This window comes from Saccoglossus kowalevskii, chromosome 3 (assembly GCF_978046115.1).
Source record: "Saccoglossus kowalevskii chromosome 3, keSacKowa6.1, whole genome shotgun sequence".
Classification (NCBI taxonomy): domain Eukaryota; kingdom Metazoa; phylum Hemichordata; class Enteropneusta; family Harrimaniidae; genus Saccoglossus; species Saccoglossus kowalevskii.
Window position 1 is genome coordinate 33,683,216 of NC_140643.1, and position 19,585 is coordinate 33,702,800.

General features: G+C 37.4%; 1 pseudogene; it reads left to right on the forward strand.

The window, feature by feature from the left end:
• Positions 1-1,517: 1,517 nt before the first annotated feature.
• Positions 1,518-16,562, forward strand: LOC144358559 (uncharacterized; annotated as a pseudogene).
• The last annotated feature ends 3,023 nt before the right edge of the window (positions 16,563-19,585 follow it).

Here is a 19,585-nt window from a genome sequence, read left to right on the forward strand (position 1 = left end):
AAATGCACCACATTACATGATAAATGCACCACATAACAAGGTAAATGCACCACATAACAAGGTAAATGCACTACATAACAAGGTAAATGCACTACACAACAAGGTAAATGCACTACACAACAAGGTAAATGCACTACACAACAAGGTAAATGCACTACACAACAAGGTAAATGCACTACACAACACAACAAGGTAAATGCACTACACAACAAGGTAAATGCACTACACAACAAGGTAAATGCACTACACAACAAGGTAAATGCACTACACAACAAGGTAAATGCACTACACAACAAGGTGAATGCACTACACAACAAGGTAAATGCACTACACAACAAGGTAAATGCACTACACAACAAGGTAAATGCACTACACAACAAGGTTAATGCACTACACAACAAGGTAAATGCACTACACAACAAGGTAAATGCACTACATAACAAGGTAAATGCACTACATAACAAGGTAAATGCACTACATAACAAGGTAAATGCACTACATAACAAGGTAAATGCACTACATAACAAGGTAAATGCACTACATAACAAGGTAAATGCACTACATAACAAGGTAAATGCACTACATAACAAGGTAAATGCACTACATAACGTGACAAATGCACTACATAACAAGGTAAATGCACTACACAACATGGTAAATGCACTACATAAAAAGGTAAATGCACTACATAAAAAGGTAAATGCACTACATAAAAAGGTAAATGCGCTACATAAAAAGGTAAATGCACTACATAACGTGACAAATGCACTACATAACATGGTAAATGCACTACACAACAAGGTAAATGCACTACATAACAAGGTAAATGCACTACATAACAAGGTAAATGCACTACATGATATTTACATGTGGTTGTCACCTGTTGAGCACCGCCATGGATCCCACTATAGCACACTGGGGTAGACGCGCACGACAGATTGCATACATCAGCAATAAGATAATAATAAAATAACAAAATAATTTTAACAAATTGTGCAAAATTAGAAGTTTAATTGAGATTTTTGCAGGTGAATAGATTTCTGGTCGTTAACAGTTGGTTCAAAAACACACCGCATCCTTTTGCAGGGTATCCACCCCTTTTTGAGATAGCGCGACCATAGATATTTGAGTGGGCAGCCATGTATATGTGCGAGTCTGTCCCACACAGGTATTTCAACTACTCCATTCCTTCTTTGGCGTAATACATTGTTGCAAAATTGATTAAATTTTGGTAGCTGGTCAGGTAAGTTGTATGTATATTATACATGTATCTATACTGGATATGAACAAACAAATCAAGGTCATGCTATACATCTTAAAGGGCGGCAGTCGTCGTGCCGCGTCCTGTTCGATATGGGACGCATAGCGACGTATACAACGCGTGTAAAATACATTGTTTATTTACATGAAATTCGAACACGCGCTGCGCGACGACCACCGCGCTTTAACGCGATTTCGCGTATTGATCTAAATTGCTATGGTCTAAGTTTTACTTTTATTGTAATTAAGTAGTCATCATGTCTTATGAAGTAAGAGTACTGACGAAAACCGGTGTTCCCAGTGATCAACTACTCGATCTTCGAATGCAGTTGATTGGAGACACGGCTAGAAGCGATAGGGTGACTCTAAAGGTATGAATACACATTATCTACATTTTCAAACAAACACAGAAAATAAAAAGAGAGAGGTATACAGAGATATTATAGAAAGGGAGATATTACAAAGCACCAGCTAACATGTCTTATTTCACTCAAGTGTTCTATCTTTTGCAACAGCCCGATGAAGACACTACAGTAACACCAAGTAACTACATGTATGTCCCATTTCAAGCTGGACAAACAGACACATTTACCGTTAATACCAAATATATTGGTGATATTAAATACATTAAACTAGGTTTGTATTTACATTTTGTTTCTACTGCTTGTTCATTACATTATATGACATGTTAAAACATGTTATCTTTCTGTTTGAAGATAATCCTTCTCAAAATAAACATCACCATACTCATGACGGTTGAATACAATTCACTTTTAGGTTCTATATGCAAATCCAGATTACCAATGATATTTTTTATACCCGCAATTATAATAAATTCCCAAAAATTTGAATCTGTGAGAGTGTATGCAATGTATATATGTTGTTCTATTTCGGCACATCTCTTCTTGGGTGGAACCACATAATGTGGGGCCGATTATAATCTGTCTATATGTGTTTAGTTTTACTATTCAACAACTGGAAATGTGCATGTTTAGTCGTTAACGGACTTAATATTACACCCGCATGTACGTTAATGGCTAATGGAACACTTTTGTAACATATTAAATATGGCATGTGTTATCTAAATATAATATAATATAACAAAATACAATATAAAAGATGTCAGCTGGTATTCCGTTTGTAGATTTCAGTGCAATTGGTTGGAGACCTCAGTTCATTCGTCTAATAGACAAACAGACGTCTAAGGAATCACATTTCGCTTATGATGAGGAGGTCAACAAGTGGGAAGACGGTACACTGACATTGGCTGCATCATACAATGATCCTATTGAGCACGTGGTCTCAGATTCGGCACAGGTGAAGTTTTTACCTCACATATATCGTTCACTATACACTTACATCTGTGTCACCCCAAACAACAGAAAACTACCTGCTCCTTACTGGTTGTATATTATATTATATTATATGTGAATGTGAAAAGGTGATCAATTCATAAAAACACCGAAAGAAAGCCGCTTTCATTTTGGTGGCTCATACAGGTATAGGTTTTTCAGTGAAAAGTTTTTGTTTATGTCGTGTATGTTGTGGGTGTATGGCCAGGTCACCTCATCTGGAAATATATGGTAGTTTGCACGGTAGTTCAAGAGTTCAAATCACAATTATTCATCACATTATTGAGGTCATGGACCAGTTTTTGTGTTCTAACATTGACACTGCTTGCTATTTAATGGGACATATTATTCTCGCAAATATTCTTGAAATTAATTTTCGTGATTCTTGTATACTCAAATCGGTAAATCGAAGGTTGAATAGCGTATACAATGTGTTTTATCTGTGTAATATACATTTTGTCTGTAGAATGGAATCAAATTTATCATGGGTCCAATTCTTGGCTGTCGTGCAATATCCGTGGAATCTGAATATCAATTATGCGCTATACTTGTGACGTCAAAGGACCAAGCTGCATTGCCACCTGTGACGTTCACATACGTCACTGCTGATCATGCAAGTGAGTGATTTCATGTGCAATAAATGACCATGAAAAATATATACGCATGGGTTAACAACGAATTGGTGCCCAGAATAAGCTGGGAATGCAACCATATACTCCGAGTGATTTGTCCTGGGTACCCGATATTTGTTTCCCCTGATTTACCAGTGTCTCTGGAATGGCTGATAATACTTCGCTTCTGTGGTCAGTGGTGAACGCGACGTTGATTGGTTGATAGGCATAGCACGCTGCTAATTTGAGTAGGCTAATTATCCGAACAATGGATAACATTTGCACATTTTGCAAGGCTTTCGACATTGCAATGTCAACAATTAAATATTGAATATAGACCTTCCAATTCATAATAACAAGCAACATATTTCCCCCAGTGCTGGGAGCCTATGTCGCTGCAGCACTGAGACCCCGAACGAGTATTCCAAAGTGCGTTTGTCAAAGTTTCAAGTTGAATCTTTTTGTCCTGTCAAAACCGGTATGAAATAATTTTGGTATCTTAAAGTGGAAGGCTAATTAAGCAGGAATCTTGAAAAACTTCTCTTACATGTAGTGATGGATCAAGTAATATTAAACAGCTGACGGTCATTCCCTAGGGTGTGAAACTGTTGATTTCATGGATGATTATATGCACATACCAACAAACAAAAACAGTAGTCTACTAAGATTTGTAGCTCAAAGGCAGGTATGTTCGGGTTGATATCCTCATCAATCGAATTCACTAAATTATTTATGTCGTAGTGGCTGCTTTATACAAATTAGAGCTAAATTCCAGCCATATATGAATAATTTGTTGTTCCAACAAGACTAACTACATTAACTACAGAACACTAGAATTCCTAATCGATTTATGAAAAGCACCTAAAATGTTCCAAAACAATTTCTTACATTCCTTGAATGCAGCTGCATGCAGCGGAGTGTCTCACCCACCTGTCTCTAGATAATTGCAATGTAATGCGGATCTCTCTCCATTGATTGATGAGATTAGTCTGGGTGTTGAATTAGCGGGGGTGTTGCCATCTCTGAAATGAGTGGTACTCATTCAGTGTGCTATACACATTAGTCCAGACATACAGACACCACAGGTGTTCCATAAATGAGATTAGAGATATTGACCTGAAAACATGTTGCAGATTCCACCAACCAGAAAGAATACTGCCGTTCAGAAATCTCATCTTGACACACCACTCAAAACAAAACAGTCTTGTTGTATTCTGACAAGATGATAGTTTAACTCACCAATGAGTCGTCACCAGATCGATAAAAGCAATGTTGAATAATCAGAATGTAGTGAAAGTACTTCAGTGGTGTAATGCCAATCAAACCACCGTGGTGGAAAAACACTAGAAGAGCTAACTAAACACACTACCATCGCCATGCTTTGAGAACATAAAGTGACAACTTCACTTTATCAGTTATTGGCTAGATCTGTCTATAGGCTGACATAGTTTCCAACTATCAGAGACCGGTCGATGATACTGTCCATGCGCTCTAGATCTGTCATGATTTATATTTTCATGTATTTCGGTGAGGCCGCTTTTCGCAGTTATAGCGACATTCACTGGTGACTCCTGGATGATCCACACCTGCTCGTAACTTGTCATGATCAGGTTCATTCGTATGTTAGGGAATTCGTGATTGGAACAACTGGCTGATATAATGGTCGATTATGGAAGTTGGTTAAGTCAACGAGGCACCGATAAGTATGAGAGTTATGTCCCGACATCGGGGGCAATTAATCTGACATTATGGCGTGTTGATTACTTTGCGTGATTGACTATATGTGTGGAGGCCACGCCTCGAGCTTTTAAACTTCTCTGTAATGATTGGCTAACAGTTGGAATGTGAATAAAGCTGATCTCAGTTAGTTGTGGCAAGTTGTCGACGAGGCCCAGTCTTGAGGCGGCCGTGGGAGAGTAACAACGCAGCTGAGACCAAATCTGACACAAATCGATTCTCTGTGTGTCTTTGTTTGATAGAATGGTGGAGAATTCCCTGAACTTAGTACCTCTGACGTGAATGTTTAATAACACTCTAATTAATCGTTCACAGATCTCACATGGGATCCACTGTTGGAGAACATTGATACGCATCCCCCCCCCCCATAATGTTCAAAATGTAGCTATTGCTTCTTGTGGCAATACTAAGTCTTTGATGAATCTGTCTAATTTGTTAACAAAACAGTGTCTCGTACTGCAGTATTGCCGTTCCATAGTTTCTTGTAGTCACAGGTACTCGCTCCCGAAATCCCTGTTACTACACTACGTAACTTCGCATAATGTCGATTGAGTGTAGAAACCTCCAGAAAGTCAGATTACGAACTAAAATACCAAACTTCTCGAAGAAAGAACCAATAAATATCTTCAAAACATTATAACCAATTCGTCTAGAGTAGTCAGCAGATTAACCTCAACGATTTAGATTGAATCATAGTATATCTGACTAACATAAAATCTCTCATGTTTTTATTGACAAGTTACCCACAGCATCTAAAATTTAAACCAAAAGCTCTCAATCCGTATTCTACATAACTTCTCTATTAACTACACTTATTTGATTGGCTAAACACTAAATAGGGAGAACGGTATTACAATATCTCTCTGTCTTTTTATTTGTTTCTTAAATGTCCTGGCCTGATACAAATGTTGCATGCAATATAAAATTTCTCTCGACTACCTATTGCACGCTCCTCGGCATCTTTAAAAATCTTTGGCACGCAACTAGTAGTCAAAAAAAATAAATGATTACTGTCATTAATAATTCTAAAAGTAAATCGTTCTGTTATTTACAATGTGTTACTTTTGTGATAAGTTGCTTTATAAAGTCAAAACGTTATATTATTAGCATACAATGGGACTAGTGATGAAGCAATTGTTGTCGCTTCATCGAAAGATAAAAAACTTTGGCGGTATGATTGGAGTGTTCCATGGCATGACACTGAAGTAAGTAAAACACATATTTAGAATACTGGCATGATATATTCGTAAAACTTTAATATTGTACATCATCATTTGATAAGTTCTTAATCACGTGGAAGATTACAATACATTTGTCAACAGGATGGGAAATGTACATACACGCTACCAGATGGACGCAGTTTTACGTGCTACGTTCCAAGTTCAAAATCAACTCCACGGTTTGCATTTGCCAGTTGCGCTGGGTTAACTGAAAACCCAGATACTCCAGGCAGGAATATCATGTGGCAGTATATGCGTATAGAACACCAAAATCTTCCGATTCATTTACTCATCATGGGTGGAGACCAGGTTTATGCTGACGAGATATTCAAAGACGTAAGTACACACGTCAGTGGCGGATCTTGGGAATGGGTTCTTAGGGTCCGGAACCCCCCCCCCCTCCCATTAAAAAAATCCTGTATCCGCCCCTGCACGTTAAAAATACATAATTGAGTGGTCACAAACAAAACCTAAAATATTATTTTCGCGAACGTCGTAGATTGGCTGTATTGTCTTATATTATGGTGTATAATTAGTTGTGTATCTACTCCCCTAAATAACACACCAGCTTCAATGTATGAACGTGTGTCTTCTAATATGATATGTTACTGAACACATTTCGAATAAAATATATATTAAAATATTAGGTATTGAAAGAATGACGTTACTTGGTGAGATTTATATTTATTCACAATCAAACACTTCTCCAGACCGCGTCATTATTTTACAGTGGCGGCGGCCGAGGGGTTGTCCCCTCGAAAAAAAATATCGGGGAGTCGCTCCTCCAAAATCAAGCTGAAACAAAATCAGCAAAATTTGCCCCTTAAAATGCAGGAAATAGCGCTCCAGAGGGTCTAGATTTCAAAATTTGTAAAGGGGAGCACGTTTCCTGACCCCATAGTAAGGTCGTGTCTTCGGCGCAAGGTTGGTGAGCAGAACTCGCCCTCATGCAGAATTTCGTGCCACCGCACCGCCTCTGTTTTAACACATATATAGTTTTATTTAATACTGACCTTAATTAGAATTTGTTAACCGTAATGATTATTTAAGCAATAACCCCCGCCGAAGTTGGGTATACCACTTGATATTGCACCATTCACTCCATATATGCACTCGCCTGCGGCTCGTGCATATATGTCGTGAATTGTGCAATATCTCACCATTCACTCCATATATGCACTCGCCTGCGGCTCGTGCATATATGTCGTGAATTGTGCAATATCTCGTGGTATACCCGCCTTCGGCGGGGGTTATTGCTATTATATTATACCAGTATATTGACAATTCGATAAAACTTGTAAAAAAAGAGTTTACTTTCATCTACTAAAAGATCATGATTATGGCCCTTGAACATGAATATTTATAAGAATAGTATGTAGTTGTACGCTGAATGCATACAAAAATTACATGCGCAACACAGTTCAAATTGAATACAAACTAATTTTTATTCCACATGAAAAAAACATATCCACGTTGAATAGAGCAGCGTAAACACACAAATTAGCATAACAAAGGATGACCTTTCTGACCTTTTACTGACGCACAACGCGATTTGAAATACAGGGTCGTGTACAGTTTGGATCATTTAAACAACGGATTTTCCACGTTTTCATTCCGGTTTTTGTACAATTTGGACTGTAATTTGCCCATTGAAAGTACAGTTGTGAAATATACCGGTTTTGTGACTCATCATAATACTTGTAACTGTGGATATTTGACGTTCAGCGGTACGCGGCGGGACGCGGTGTATCACGTACGGCGACCGGCACAGCGACCTCAGTTCCAACATCTGACCTGGATATCTTTGGTATAACCAAAGTTTTGTGACAGTATGACTGACAAGTTTTGTCGTTGTTCTGGGGTAAGTTTGATGGTGTAAGATCGGATTTTCGCATCAATTTTGTGACACGTACATGATATGCCTTGTCTCAACTCCGGCCAAAAGAGTTTGCACGCCGTCGCTAATACAGTGGTTGGTGTACACTCGGCACAAATCTGTAGCTTTCGAAATTACCTTCATCATCTCATGTAATTTATTTACACATAGTGAAGAATTACAATACCATATATCGTCGTCGAATCCTGCGTTGTCCCGTGTTTTTTGAAACAGATGGCAATTACCCGGGTGCACTGCAATTTTGTCAGCTGCCGCAACCGGACACCGGTTGTTATTGGTGGCATACATTTTTGCCCGTGACTCATAGTTTTTTGCATTTTTATGTCAATAAATCCCTCAATTATATCTTGTACTTAAAGATCATGTTTTCTTTGTTGGAAGTTCGCATTCCATCTCAAAGTAACAACACTGAGAACATAGCGTTCTGGCGTTCGTGTAGGCACCTCACGGTGTTAAGGGACGGTGGTTTAGGTTTGTGTGGCGAACGACAATCACCCAACGACCGACGCTCACAACTTGGATCCCAACATTTACAAAAAGCAATATTATAGTTATATAACTTTTCAGTTGTTTTTAATTCAGTATTTTTTTCAATATTCTTCTAAAATTCAACCACTATATTTCCCTAAAAATCAAATAATACCGGTTTTATGTATTTCCGTATTAAACCTGTAGTCAATTCATGTTCCAGGGCCACTTTAGCCGTGCATTATCAGCCAATATACCATGGATTGCATATGCAAATTTTGTGTTTGGACCAATCAAATCAATGGATTAACACCATCAATATACTGGTATAATATAATATTACATATGTACTGCAGTTTATTTTGATTCGTCCCTGAAATCAAAATCGGTATTTCCACAACCCATATGCAAATGAGGTCCGAGAGCAAACAAACTAGTCCCTTCAGGAGTACAGTTTTTCGGAATAAACAATATTTAGAAGTACGATATTTTCCCCTTGGGGTACATGAATATACTTGCTGAGTGACATGAAATTTGAACAACAGTAATGGTCACTTATTTTGGCCCAAACTAATTTGCATATCACTCATGCAATAATGTTTTCGGTATTTTCACGGTCGATATGCAAATGAACATGGTATTTTTATTGGCTACCGAACTATTTTTATTTTGTAAACACATTTTCGTCTGCTATTTTTGTCCAGTTCAGATCGTTCAACAACATTTTTGGCATGTCAGGTGTACATCACATAGAATATTACGATTGGGAGAACTTAATGTGTGTTGACCACCTGGAAACTGAGTTTTATAAACCTTGAAGGGCTCTCAGAAGATCCACCAGCAGTAAAATCAGCGATTACTATGCAGCCGCAACCATCAGCATCGAGATACCAGGTTTCTGCTGGCGACGTTGCGGCGTTACTCAGTTCCAAATAAAAATTACCAACGCCAAAAGAGCAACATTTTATCTGGTAATCAAGACTCAGTCAATCCACGACCAGCAAGCAACATCACACACCAAGGTGTAGCGCAGCCACAGTCCCTCAACGAAGGACTGTGGTGCAGCTAAGCGACAACCGCTGTCGACGAAAGTCATCCCGTCTGTGGAGTATCGCAGTTGCACGGCATGTTTGCCAATGCACAATTCTGTGGCGGCACTTTTAACTTCAACATAAACTGTGTATCATAGTTGTCCAGTTCAAGTTCTGGTTCTGCCGTGGTCCCAACTAAACGTCAACGAGTTATTTATTTGGACAGTGACTCAGATTAGACGTCTGATTATTTTAATTTCAAACAAACAGTGACACGCGTTCTCTGGGCGCGTTCTACACTGACACGCGCTGCTAGGACGTAACACTTATATTGGAACATATTAATGGGCAATGGGGGTTCCCCGATCTAAATTCCATCCCGGTTTGCACGTTCTTTCTTTAATACGAAATAATGTAGTATGGAACATATGTAATAATAACAGAACCCCACACCCTCCCCGTGGCTTTCGTTGCGTATGGAAGTTATTTTCACTCGAGATGCGGTGTATTCTGCTGTACTTTCACTCGCTTCGCTCGTGAAAGTACGGCCGCAGGATACACTGCATCACTCGTGAAAATAAATTCCATACGCAACGAAAGCCACGGGGAGGGTGTGGGGTTCTGTCATAGTATTTTATAATGATATTGTATGTGTGATTTTCTAACATTTCACTATTGTAAAACAACTGCTGAAAAATAAATAAATTGATTAGTCCTTGTCTCATTATCACGGTAATCGATGTCTCTAACGTAAAAGCCACCGCTAAACCACAGGGAGCCCAGGAACTATAATCAACTGTAATACGCAGTCCTCTATGAGCGGGGGGGGGGGGGGTATCGGCTGGTATCTAGTGTAAGAAATAGACAAGGGATGAAGGCTCCAGCCAGCTCACATTTTTTAAACTCGAAAAAACAGACGAAAAGAATGAAAAATTAAATATAAAAAAAATACCAGGTTGAAGAATATTAGTTGCTTCTTCAAATTTCGCCAAAGCCCTACCTACATTTTACCGATATCTGCAGAATAAATCAAGAAAACTACACAAATTTACTCCATTTAGGAATTCCTAACGGTTTGCCCGAACGCATGGCACAGTTGGAGGCGTGGCCTGTTCAGCATTTGTCAACAACCAATCACAAGATGGTTACGAACCACATCGAGGTCACGACTCGGTTAGCCTCGCTCAACTGGTTCGTAACCAGTCTTGTGATTGGTTGTTGACAAATGCTGAACAGGCCACGCCTCCAACGGTGTCGTGCGGTCGGACTAACCGTTAGGAATTCCTAAATGGAGCAAATTTGTGTAGTTTTCTTGATTTTTTCTGCAGATATGGGTAAAATGTAGGTAAGGCTTTGGCGAAACACGAAGGAGCAACTAATATTCTTCAACCTGGTATTTTTTTTAGATTTTATTTTTCATTTTTTTCGTCTATTTTTTCGAGTTTAAAAAATGTGAGCTGACTGGAGCCTTCATCCCTTGTCTATTTCTTACACTAGATACTAGCCGATAACCCCCCCCCCCCCGCTCATAGGGAGTGCGTACAGTTGATCATAGTTCCTGGGCTCCCTGTGGCTAAACAAACTGATAAAAATATGAACATGCTATTTTCAAACATCCTTAGAGATAAGGACGGGCTTCAATGATTGGAAACCTGAAGTCATTAGGCTAAAACATTGACCATATTTTATTAAATATAAAGTTTCTGCCCAAAAACTTTGTCCTCTTTAATTTTGAGACACTTTGAAGTTTTAGTTTGACCAGAAATTGAAATGTTATACTTTCAGATGTATGATACATTTCTGTTATTATAGACAGTTTTTATTTACGTGTATTTGGGGCTTAATGTCAATTGATTTTTTTTTTTCAGTGCCCGAGCCTGGTATTGTGGTCGAATTTGCCAGTCAGTCAGAGAGCTGATGCTCCATTCACTGATGAAATGAAAGATGAAATTGATGAGTATTTTTTCAACCTATATTGTACAAGATGGCGAGAAACTGAACCAGCCTGGATGTATGCTCGGGTGGGTGCCTTCTATTATGATGTGTAAGTATTAGTGCATTTCCAAACCTGTCTAGATGTATGCACGCGTGATTTCGATTATGATGTGCAAATATTAGTGTATTCCCATAAATTACAAACCAGCCTGGATGTATGCCCGGGTACCTTTTACCATGATGAGTAAGTACTAATGTACCCCCCTCAATGACAAACGAGCCTAGGTGTACGCATGCGTGCTGCGTAATATAATGTTCAAGTATCGCCTTTCGTATGCATATGTGCTTTCCATTATGTGTAAATATTAGTGCATCTCCCTAAATGTCGAAAAATGTTGTGTGTATCCAGTGTGTAAGTAGTGGAGTTACAGTGTATTGCTTCCTGCAAATGACAAACCAGCCCGGATTTATGTACATGTTATTGTTGATTGTAATTGGAAGGAATAACACGATCCTTGTAGTTAGGTCAATTGTCATTATATTAATTTGTTTGTATTACCTTTATATCCTTCTGTAGGGGATGACCATGATATCATCGATGGCTACGGTAGTCGTAAAATGTGTCCTGTCTTTGACGGGATTTATGATATTGGTAGGAAGTATATGTTACTCTTCCAGCTCCGCTGTCTGCGAGATGTAGACACGGGCAAAGGGTAAATTACCACTCTTTCTGTAATATATGTATCTGCATCAGTCAGTTGTTTTGATTGCAAATATTTAGCGCCCTCAACGGTGCATTCAATTTATGCTTGATAGTTTGTTTTAATTCTGGATGATGTCAGTTGGTTGGTTGGTTGGTTGGTTGGTTGGTTGTTTGGCTGGGGTGTACACCATGTAAACGAATGGGGTTTACTTTGAAAAGTGACTGTAAGAAGGCGTGACCATCTGGGCGCGAGGGTCATGAATCAATCATCGTCCGTAGAAAAAAGGGCTTAAACTAGTATTTTGAATACATTGCTTGAGTGTTTACTGTTTATATCAGCTGGCATTTATACAGCTATGCTCTAAAGAAAGGGGGGAAGTTTTCCAAGTTTTTTTTTTAACATTTACGAATTTCGCAAAATCTGAAAAAAAAACTCACGACTTTGAACCACTGATGTATTAAATAGATACTCTTCCGATGAAAACCATTAAGCAGTGAACGAAGTGAGCGTCGCCAATAACCGCCCGCTTACAGTTTCACAACACATATATCCCCTGTTCCTGTCAGTGGGCAGTGTGATCATACGCTAGGAAAACAAATTAAACTAATTAAACATTAATCATGAGATGTTCTGAAAATGACCATTTTACCAATAAAAGGTAATTCAGTGCTTCAGTTATATCATTCTGTGTGCTTAGAGTGTTTCTGGTTTATAAACATATACTTGTATTTTGATATGGATGACATGTGTTACTAGCACATCGTCTTTATAATTTAAGCAGATATATTTTTATAAATGACATAGCAGTGAATATTTAAATATACATATATAATTATTGTTTGGTAACCATATAAGTATTTGAATTAACTGTGTATGTAAATTATCAATTCTCTCGTATTGAAAAAACTAATATACGTGTAAAATACATATCGCGTGTATCATAAAAGCAAAAATCGATCACCATTCTACTTAATATGTATGACTTATTAGTATATTAATTAACACACTCCAGCTTATTAATATTGTAATGGAAGAGCAAACATTTTGAATTAGAATATGTATGGTTACGAACAGGGTGTTATATGATCCCTATGTGTTGTATAACCATTGAATTATGAATATTATCAATTTAATGTAAAATCTATGAAATTTAAATTGAATTTAAATCGCATAGTTTTCAGTGATGTTACAATATGAAGCATAGCTATATGATTTGTTCATAAAACCTAAAATTTAAATGCAGTGTTTGATAATAAATGTATAAAACTACACGCTACTTCTTAGATTATGTTTCCAGAGTGACTAAACAAGTGTTACTACAGAATTCGATGAAAACTGTCATTTACATGGGAGTGCTTATTTTCATAACCAGTATTTGATTGTTCCCGTTTGCTGAATTTTCTATTTATCATTGTTGTTTATTTATTAACATGACCCACATAGGGATATTCTATTTATGCGTATGTGGACATTTTACATGCCAACAGTTTTTTAAAATATATGAGTTAAATTCACTACAGCCTGCTTGGGATCATCCTATCTTAATCTTAATCTCATACACTGTGCTTGTTGGTATTTTATCATCTACTGCAAATATAAATATATATATATATATATATAAAGCTTGTTCATAAAAACATTTATTCCCGACATCATATTCAATGGCTAGTTCTCAGGATCTACAACAGTAAATAAATAAACAGAAATCATTTTGATGCCATGTTTTTAGACTACACTGCCATATCGCACAGATATTCAACACCGCCATATCGATTTGGACCATACCATTTCAAGCTGCAGGGTGTCTAAACAATGACTCAACAAACAATAAACACATCTTCCACCCACCACACAAATTTTATCCATAATTGAACAACCAAGAAAGCAACAAATGTCAGGCTGCATCCTGAAAACAACGAGATAGCGTAATACAACCAGTCATTACAAACATGAAATCCTCCACCCCTCCCAGTACACCCGACAGAATTAATGGTTCCTATACTCATTTGCATCTATGTACAACAAGCTTAGCCAATAGATGCACCTGACTCATCAAACTTCTGACCAACCACTCATTCTAAATATTGTTGAGTGAGGGCGCTATTATATATACCTTCCAGGGAAATGGCTCTGCGTCATGAAAATTGTTTGAAATGGTTAACACCAATGTCCGATAAAGACGCACTGGATTTACCGTTGTCTTACTATGTGCGCTATGGAGATGTAGCATTTTTGGTAAGCATGATTTAAACTAGTTTGTGTGATTATTGATTCATAACATCAGCGCATAAAACTAAAAAAATGTTCAGCAATTCATAGGATACATATGTTTTAATTTTATTCATTGACTTGCGTATTAAAAACTTGCTAAAACTTCGATTCTTTTCAGTTGTTGGATATCCGGTCTGAGCGTACACAAACCCAGATTCTAAGCAATGACTCATGGGATCGAGTCACGAGTATGTTAGATTCGATAGAGGGCCTTCAACATCTGTTTATTGTAGCAGTCATTCCACCAATATTTCCCTCGGGGCAAATTCCATACACAATATTGAGAATTATTCCAGGAATACAGGTAGGAAAAGCGGCTTTATATACAACGTATAAACTCGCAGCTCGAACCATTCCATACTTAAAGGGCGGCGGTCGTCGCGTCGCGTTCTGTTTGATATGGGACTGATAGCGACGTACACAACGCTTGTAAAATACATTTGAGTTGTATTTGTTTGTTTACATGAAATTCGAACACGCGCTGCGCGACGACTACCACCCTTTAAATGCCAATTGTTCACATATGCTCAATTAAGGAGCTGGAAGACGATTTTTTAGACCAATGGGACACTACTGATGACCGTACAAAAGAACGAGACAGGTTTTTCAGTATAATGGTTAAATTCTCCGAGAAAAAGAAAACCAAGGTGTCAGTGTTGTCTGGTGATGTTCATCTTGCGTGCTGGGGTAAACTACACACAGAGTCAGGGACGGTAATCAACATGCCAACGTCGTCAGCTATTGTCAATAAACCACCGCCTAAGGTAGATACATCATTATTATAACTACATTCTGACCAGACTATATACTAGATTCATGGTATTATGTTTCGAAGCACTTTCTCTTATGTTATTCGATACACACTAAATTATGAAGAATGTAACTACTATGTTTCACATATGACGTTGCATTTGACATTGAATAATTCGTACTTATATTGGCTCAATGACTTTGTTTGTAGCTGGATAATTCGACGTATAAGTAAAAAAATGATGAAAATTAATGGTACTATATGTGTGTGCACCAGTAACTGGGTTCAATAATAACATCTGCATTTTTTTAATAAATGATAATTATTTCAGATGACGTTGCCTCTTTTTTACCTGCGAGCGTACAGTAATTGGGTTGATATTCCTGATGTGGGTAGAGCAATCATGAGTATGCTACCAGTTGGAACAGAGGATGACCCACCTACATTTGTTGCTACCCAAAACTTCATGACGTACACTCCAGCAACAGCAGCAAATGCAAGTACAGTTAATCTTAAACATTGAGACGTTTTGTAAAACCGTTCATGAAATAAGTGCACAACATTATTTTTGTGAAATCCAGGTCTATTCCAAGTCAATCGTTATAATGCAATATTTAGAGGCCGATTCGTCATAATGTTTTCACGGATACTGTATATCCTCGGAGATATGATATATTAGAGTGTTAGCTATTAAAATGTAATAATGATATATTATTCTCTAACATGTTTTCATTTAGCTGGGGGAGATACTCATTAAAGCTGAATCGCTACGACTCGAAATTATTATAACAAGCAAAATTGTTGGTGTCTTCAAAGGAAACATTTATTTTTTATTTTTTGTGTTTACATGTGGGACCTTACTTTAAAGATTATAAATGTATTCACGCGCCGAACATGTTTTCGGACGCTTTTGATCGCTTTAGGTCCCACGCACGGCGTCAAGAAACTTGTGAACTCCGACCATTCTGTGAAAATAAAATAAAATTTTATAGATTTCGTATGGACCGACAAATATTATTTAGAACTTGCAATTGGTATAGATTGTCGTTTTAAGAATATTCTTTGTGGAATCCATATGTTCTTAAATTTAAGATGTGTCGCTGGTAATATAAATATCGTGTTCATTGCCTTTAACCTAATTCATATTGTTTTTTTCGTTGTTGCAGGGAAAACTGGTATTTTTTACTAAACTGCTTGGAAAACCATCAGATCCATCTCCATCAAAAGACTTAGCGCCACCAATAGTCTTCACAAACTTCATTGGTCCGTTTGAAAAGGAAAAACTTGATGTAAACATGTGGAACATGTGTTGCACGTTTCTATAGGTGCACTAATGTCACTTTTATTTTGAATTCGAATATTCAACGCAAGGTAGTTCAACATATAAACGACATAAATACATTAAACGCACCTGCGTGTGATTAAGTGTAGCCATATTCATTGCATGACAATTACGGGCACATGCTAGTATTTAATCAAGCATGTTTTCCATGAGTTGTTTTTTTTCACTATATTCACTGATATATAAATTGACCTCTTACTGACACGAGATCTTACATGTTCTGAATAGTGACTGGAAATTCGCGAAATCAATGAAATTCCGTAGTTGTTTCCATGTGGTGGTTTATAGCAGGAGTTTTAATTTATATTCCAACTTTTGAAATTGAAGGCAATCCTCGGGGGCGGACATCCGGGCATTTTCTACCGCCTGGCAACCCTCGCGGTGAAAACAAAGACCAAAAACTCGCAGAAAACGGTACTTTGCGATGGTTGTTGAGAGTCCCCTGAACAGTGTAACAAGATTAGCCCTACGTGTGTAACATATATGAATTTGGTTGTTCAGGATTACTTCAAAGTTGAGTTTGTGTTGTTTTTTCGAGTTTTCACCGGCTCCACCGGCGTTCCACAGCAGCGCGCACTAAGCCCATAGAAATACGTGGTGCAGTGATGCGCGTCTTAGCAACGTAGAACATCCGTGACGTAGCTCCGCTCCCGAGGATACTTGTCAACTTTTCCTCACAAAATCGCGTACTATGCTAAGGCAGTGCGGGTAAACATGATGTGTAAGATTATAGATCATATGAGTGTTACCTCATTACCATCTTCGACATTGTGTCGTTAAGTTTTGTTGCAAAACAAAAGTTTTGTAAGCATTTTATGACATCTTATCGATTTCGCATTATATGATAATTACTGGTATACATTGTAGCATCAAATCTTAAACAATTTTAATAATGTTAGCATACAAAACCCACATTACATCATGTTAATTTGTATAAGAGAGTGAAAGTAATTGTAATTCACTTATTTCTAAAGAAAACCAAGCATCGTGGCCACAATATATATATAGATATATACCAATTATAATATCAATTAAAGGCGAGGTAAATATGGGATAAGAAAATGGGAAAAATAGCTTGTAGTTATTCTAATTTGTTACCATGAATGTAGCAGTGTTGTAATTTAAGGTTTACTGCGATAATTTATTCATGTTATTATTAAATTATTACTGCATACTTATTCAAATTACGTTTTAGACAGAAATACCATTTAGAAAACTATGTATAGTATGATAATACGTTGTGTTATTTTCGACCGAGTCAGTTTTATGCAATGGAAGGATAATTTAAACATGGTTTGTAAGATCTGATAGACTCTTTTCATTTAATTGATAGTGGCATGTAATTTTTAAAGGGAATCAAAACATGAGTCATGAAATAAACAAAGTATACCCTCTATTAAAATAACATGGCTACTTTATTGTTATTCATTTCAATCACTACTTTTTACAAATACAATATATATTTTGTATATAACTTTTTACCGAATATCACAGCAGAGAATATATTAAGACATCGAGGGAACTAACCTGTTTTTCACGGTGTTACGTTGTTGCCGTTTATATAACTAAATATAGTCGATTTTTAATTTCTTGTTCAATCATGAAAATAGAAAATAAGACGTAAATATTGTTATCTGTATTACCAAAATCTGTGCCATATTTATCTTCAGAACTGATCAGAGACTCGTCGCAGTGGACAATTGTTCCCATCCCACTCAACTGTCCTTCGTTCTTCAAATAGTTGATTGACAGATTTTTTTATACCAATAGGACACTATTAATGGACTCTCTGTGCTGTGACCTGGACAAAACTCCAGTAGACGTATTTTTTGGACAAATTATTATGCTAATTTCTTCATTCATTAATTTCTAGGTCAATACATTCTAAAAGGGGCGGTATCTAAATGTTGAGGCCATAGTTTGAAAGGGAAATTTGCAACTCTTAGATACAACCGATGGAACCCATTTAGATAGCAGCAATGATCCTCGTCCTTAAAGGGCGGTAGTAGTCGCGCCACGCATGCGCGATATATATGGGTCTCATAAAACAAAGATGGCGACTTTGACTGTTGCGCAGATCAACGAGTACAAACTGAGACGTTACCAAGCTTTAATTAGATATTTTTTAGGTGATTGAAATGTATCGAAGGGGTCACTGGCGGTAATTAGTGCAAGTCGCGCCCAGGTCAAACCTCATTCTTGTGATTTCCATTAAAATAGCGCATTGATTGTGGGAAAATCAATGTTTATCAACATGCCGTACATGCACAGCGCGACGACCACCGTGGTCTTGTCAATTTGACTTGCCAAAATAAAATGAAACCAGTTAATAAATGACAGCAGCTTCAGTCTGGAGAGCGTATTACCGGTATATTGCAGTTAGAAATTAAGATATGTTCAGTAGCACATTAAATTGGTATGGTAAAGGTTTTCAGTCCATGAGTAGTTAGTATGCCCCACTAATTCTAATGTGTATTCACAGAATGGAATACGCTAACCAGATATGATAGTAGTGATCCCATAACACGAACATTTCTTTGTACCGAATCCGATGATGTTACCATATTATACAACTTACCGTGATGTATTCTGCAAACTACTATACGACGAACATGTCTTATTACGTCTATTGTGTCGTGAGAGATACAGCAACCCCACCAATTCCTCTGGAAAGTTAATTGTTTCATAGCCTCGCCAGATTCAACAATATCCCCCTCCCAGCAATATTTTGTGTTGTTGATTGTGATAAATCTCGCCATTGTATAGCCTCAGTTACATACATATTTCGTCATCTGTATTTATTTATTTATTGGAGTTACGTCATACCCGCATATATCGTAACCGCTGTATTTCCAGTCACTTAGTGTTGTTCTCATATACAAATATTCAGCTTGCATTTTATGTATGCTACCTGGGTTTTAGGTAGTGGTTCGTAAATCGAGGCAGATCGTTTTTACTGAACATAATAATACAAACCAGCTAGCCCAACTAACAATTTTCTTATAT